We start from the raw sequence: 6,000 nt of genomic DNA on the forward strand, positions 1-6,000 counted from the left end.
ATGCAATCATGACCATGCTGATTACAGTATATGTCACTCAGGCTTCACTAACGTGATTGGTAGACTATAGGCTAAACCATAGACTGCCATCAAGGCCTCAATGAAGGGGATTATGTGAACAGAAAGGGGGTTCACAATGTAAATGTGCTGCCCAGTTATTCTTGATTCTTAATATTCCAGATTAGTAGTAATATATCAAATAAAAAAAGGCAGTTGACTAAAATCTTCCATATCACAAAAGTGAAAGCAAAATGGCCAGGATCTGTGCATGACTTAAGCATTTTCAGAGATTCACATTTATGCACATTATTTGAAAGTGGTAAGGAAAGTTCCCCAATTAAATATCAAGCTCACTGTATTGCATACACTTATGCTGATCCTAACAGAACTGCATTTTTTCATAGGTGATTATGACATGTTCCTGCCTGCAGACAGGTGTTTTATGACCCCATTCCCTGACCCAAACCAGTTACAATGCAGCTCTAGCCAGGACAAGGGCGCACAATGAAATGAACTTTGGCCAACTAAAGGGAAGATTTCAGTGTCTGAAAAGTCTGAGGGTTGCACACCTGACAGGGCCTGGGACATTGTTGCATGTGCCATATTACACAACATTGCGCCCCCCCCCCCCCCCCCATAAAGCATACAAGTATAAATTAAGTAAAGCTATTTATGCTCTTGCAGGTAGGCTAGTTCCTCCATATGACAGTTATCTGAGAGGGTTTATTCACTGTCCAGTGCAATGGAAACAAATGGACATTACAAAGTCTTATACTTTCTTTCCTTTGGAAAGTTAGAAAATGTCCACTTACTGCACCTATTTCAGCCACCACTTTCTTGGGAACAGATACAAGTGTTGGTGTATTATGTAAAAGTGCACAAAAGAGGAAAACACAATGTCATTACAATGAACTACACTCGGGAAAAATGAGATCAATAACTCATGACAAAATATTTTTACATTAACATAAGTTTATCAGTTTTCACTTTCACAAGTCAAAGCAATTCATCATTACTCAAGATTTAACAGTTGAAATGACTATATGGCCTTAATTTAATGCAGCAAAAATTATTTTATAGTGTAGGCTACTAAGATCTTTTCTTTTCTTTTTTTTTCTCAGCCTTTTTCTTGGTTGCTTTTATAAACAGACAACCAATTATTTAACAGTGCCTTTTATAAAAGAGACTATAACTAAAAATTACCATTATGTAGAATATTTTTGTACTTCACTTTTATTAGTTCCCATGTTCTAGTGTGGTGACTCTGACATTACAATGAACAAAGTAATTATGCAAATATTAAAATACAAAAATATAGGCTAATAAGTGATAAAAACATCTATCGTGGCCACTTCTAACGGATTTAAATTGTCTGCTACTTTTTGCCAGCCCTCTCTCGAGGCATTTGCAGACTTTGAGGTGTTCCCTGGCGTTTTGATTAAACATTAAAATTCCGAATAAACTTTGACTATTAGTTCTTGCTCTGCTGAGGAGAAAAACTGAGCCTGCCCTTTGGCCACGCTGAGCAGCCAATAGAAGCGTTGCTGATCAATGTTTCTACTATCGATACATATCCCCTTTTAAACCAGCGCATGAACGCGCAATTATCTCAGATAACTCAATCCAGCTATAGGCTACTAATCATATCCGGCAAGTGTGTTCGAAGAACCTAATTAGCCGGATCATGATTAGCACGATGATAACATCTTGGATGTCTCATTTGATCTCGGATGTTTTAAGCAATGTACGAAGAACGAGCCCCAGGAGTTTAGTTACCCTTTAATAAAATAAACATTTAAGCATGAACAAAATCTCTGTACAGGTTGGTATACAAAAACATCTTATATTGTAGAACAATCTAAAAATAACCATTAGGGGTATTATGTAGGCTTCAAGTTATTTATAACTTGAGCAAATATATACTTCGAGCAAAGTTTCATGTTGTGTCGAGCCTTCTTAGTGTTTTAAAAATAGCGATTTTGATACCATCATAGTGCCCCATGCACTCCCATTCAAAAGGCAATTTGCCTGAAAACGAAAATACGGTCAAACTTAAAAGTGCCGTTTCCATTCTAATTATGGTTTTAAACTAAAGTTTGCCTCGGGTAGATTAACAAAAAGACCCTAGGTTGCATTTTGGCGACAGTTATCCTTTAAAGTACTTATTGAAGTCGTTATTTAGTAGCCTAGGCCAAAAATAGCCAAATAGTGACTAAATATAACGTGCACTAACATGGCTTAAACATGTTTTATACAGTCTATGGCACTAAATTATTACATGAAAATCAGAACGTTACAGAAAGTTAGTCGCATTCAATTTTGCGAGGTTTTTATTATTATTTTAATAAGAAAAATCGTGGTAACACTTTACAATAAGTTTCATATAACATTAGTAAACTACTTTGGTTAACAGGAGCTATGAATGAACAATACTTCTACAGCATTTAGTAATGTTAGTTAATATAATATTTCAACATTTCCTAATACATTAGTAATATCAAAGGTTGTATTTGTTAACAATAGTTAATGCACTGTGAACTAACATGAACAAACAATGAACAGCTGTATTTTCATTAACTAACATAAACAAAGATGAATAAATACTGTAACAAATGTACTGCTCGTTTTTAGTTAATGTTAGTTAACTATTAATTAATTTAACCTTATTGTAAAGTGTTACCAAAATCGTATAGCCTTTATAACTTGTGGTAAAAAAACAAACAAACAGAAAACTATAGGCTAGGAATGCACAACTGATAAATGATGATAAAGAAAAGTAATGAAATTGTCTGTGTTCTTAAAGAGTGCGCTGACGTATGGAGTTATTCTTGTGCCAATAATAATGAACGTAGCTTTTCAAGAAACTAATGAAAATATAAATTGAAACTAAATAAATCATCTCTGAAACTGAAAAAGAATAAATCGCAGGCAAATTTTTTGACTTCGTTTTTAATACACTGCATGTTTTGCTAACTATTTTAATCGCTGATCTGAACTTACATGCGCTTCCAGAGTTTTCATTTCCGCTTCTGAAGTTTTCGTTTACGCTCCCTGAGTTTTCGTTCGCCGTATTTCTCTCGTGGGGGTGGGGCTAGTAGTAGTGTGTTATCATTGGTTACTGAGTTTTTGATTGACAGCTTCGTGACCTGGAAGTGAAGACGTCAGTGGTGTGTTTATGTGTGGAGCGTCTGTAATCGCAGCTTTCTATTTCATTTTAGTGATATTAAGTTTATATCTGTATTTATTTGCTGCTACACTATATTGTTGAGATGATCTCTTATAGAAGGAATAGTACAGACGAATGATATTTATCATTAGTCATCGTCGCTATATCAGGAGGATACTGGATAACGTTAGCCTACTCGTGGTAAGTCAGATTTTTTTTTTTTCATTAATACTATACTAATACTATTTATAATACAGTACTGGCTTTTTCAGGTGGAGAGGCATTTTAGAGCTCAGTGAGAGCCCATAACATTATACAGCTGTGTTGTCTTGATAGTCCAATCATTACATGACTTGTTTATCTACATTCGGTTACAGTCTTCGATTAGATCATATTTGCTTCGATTAGATAATATTTCCCCCCCAGCCAGCCACCCCAAACAACATTGGGCTAGAGTACTGTACAGTATCTATACTGTATCAGTCAATGACCAATGCCATAGAACCAGAGCGCTGTCAATCACTGCCTGATTCAACTTTGGCAATGTAAAGCCTTTTTTACCATGCCAATAAAGCTATTTAAACCTGAATTTCTCAATTGCTGATTAATTTGCCATGCAAAGTTTTTGAAAGAGGAGAGACACGACTTGACCACAGACCACGTCTCTGTTCATAATATGTAACACTCAATTATTTTGAAGTATCGCCCTGGTCGCAATATTTATTCTGATTACTTTTGTGTGATAAAGATGACTGATAAAGCTATTATATGTAGCTAGTATGAGTAACAAAATGCTTTTTCTGTGTCCATATTTGACTAATAATAATGAAAAAAGTGCACTTCAAATGAACATTTCTGAGAAAAATGTTTAATCTTTAATAGTCTTTAATAATAAATATATGTCCAAATTAAAAACTTAATACATGCAAGTAATTATGACTGAAAATATCCAGCAACTAGGGAATACACAGCCATGGATATATGTTTATATATATATATATAGGGCTATACAGCCATCTACTGGTTACACAACAGTATTACAGATGATAAATGCTGCATGACTCCGGGGTAAATATTTAGTAGCCTACTGTAAAATCCCTTAAATATATAGGCCTATATAATAAATATTTTAAGTCTGCAACTTGTTACTGTATGTGGGAGTTCAAAGCAGTTTGTATTGTTAGATTATAATACATTTCCTCTCTCATTTTCCAGGAAATGGAGCAGCTTTTCCATAAACAAAATTCTGATGCTGACACAGAGTGATGCTGATGGAGTGATACTACCAGAGATCCACTGTCCCTATCAGACAATAATCTTACTTTGTTCAGACACATCACCTTTGAATGACTGGGATCTTTATCTTCAGACACCTGATTTATTTTATTTTAATATAAACTAGCAAATATTTTAATTTCCTCTAGATTAAAACAAACATAGTTCACAAGTACACAAGAGGTTTCACTTTATTCTTATTAATCTATGCTGGTCTTGGATTAGCATACCAACAGCATATGAATGTTGAGGGGATAGTTCACCCAAAAATACAATTCTCTCTTATTTTACTCACCCTCATGCTGTCCCAGATGCATTTTACTTTCTTTCTACAGATAAACACGAATTAAGATTGTAAGGAAAGTAATCCATCTCTGCGAGTCCTAAAGATGCTTTAAACCACACACAGTGAGCGTGACGGTAATCCATGTGACCTCAGTGAATGAATCAATGCCTTCTGAAGTCAAACAATAGGCTAGATAAAAGAAATACTAATAATGTAAACTGTTTTAACTATTAAAAATCACTTCCGACCAACTGTCTTATGTACATGGGTTACAATCCACTTGTATTATGGACTCACAGAGATGGATTATTTCCTTAAAAATCTGTGTCTATGTTTATGTGAAGAAGAAAGTCATATACATCTGGGATGGCATGAAGGTGAGTAAATGATGAGAGAATTCTCATTGTTTAGGTGGACTATCCTTGCACTGCTTGTATCCAGTCACTGCTTTGTTACTTGTACTGCAACAGCCAACTGTTCAAAGAATCATTGCAACATTTAAAATGTATATGAATTTTCAAAATGTATTCTGTATGTAATTGTGCATTTTGTATAGTAATGTATATCATGAGAATACTGTGCATTACATGTATATTATGCACTTAATGTTTTGTGGATTCTGGTCTTTCCGGTCACAACATAATTGCATCCAAGACCTTCACTCTGATACTTATGCTTTAGTGACAATAAAGAATGTAAATTTATTTGAATTCATATTTTCAATTACATTCATTTAACTGGTTGTATAAGTCACGATTGAAACTGTTGATGATTGTTAAAATATTAGAATTAGAAGACAGTGTTAATTAAATGAAATAACTAAATACAATTATCAATTAAAAAAATAGCAACAAGAACATTCTTTGTGTGACATATGTAATGAAATGCCCTTTGAGGTCTGTATCATCTGACAGGCCACGACTGTAATTTTCATATTGTTTAAATTCCTCTTATTTAAAGGGACACTAAGTAGGATTTTCTCCCATCTAGTGGTGAAATTGTATTTTGCAATCAAATGAATAGTGCTCTCTAGCGCCTCGCATTTTCAAATGTGTGTTGCATCTACGGTAGCCATTATGTACCAAAAAGCTATGACATGATGTCCTCTAATAGCACTTCATCGAGTTTCCCTTCGGGTGAACTGGTTTGTTATTTCAAACAAACTACAACTTGACACAACGAACAAACGAATGTTACAGTTTTGAACAAACAAAACTTACAACCTTGTTTATAGGGCCTTCTCTACTTTACTCAATAGCTGCTATTCATCAAA

General features: G+C 34.4%; 1 protein-coding gene across 2 annotated transcripts in view; it reads left to right on the forward strand.

The window, feature by feature from the left end:
• psmd12 (proteasome 26S subunit, non-ATPase 12) overlaps nucleotides 1–5,441 on the forward strand; it is a 30,755-nt gene extending 25,314 nt beyond the window's left edge. The window contains exon 12 of one of the 2 annotated variants that reach the window (XM_079883309.1): nucleotides 4,382–5,441. The gene's annotated coding sequence lies outside the window, so the exon portion shown is untranslated. Of the gene's footprint in view, nucleotides 1–404; nucleotides 481–4,381 lie in introns of those variants that run through there. The other variant, XM_079883310.1, reaches the window with a different exon arrangement.
• The last annotated feature ends 559 nt before the right edge of the window (nucleotides 5,442–6,000 follow it).

Source organism: Squalius cephalus (genome assembly GCF_949319135.1).
Source record: "Squalius cephalus genome assembly, chromosome: 10".
NCBI lineage: Eukaryota > Metazoa > Chordata > Actinopteri > Cypriniformes > Leuciscidae > Squalius > Squalius cephalus.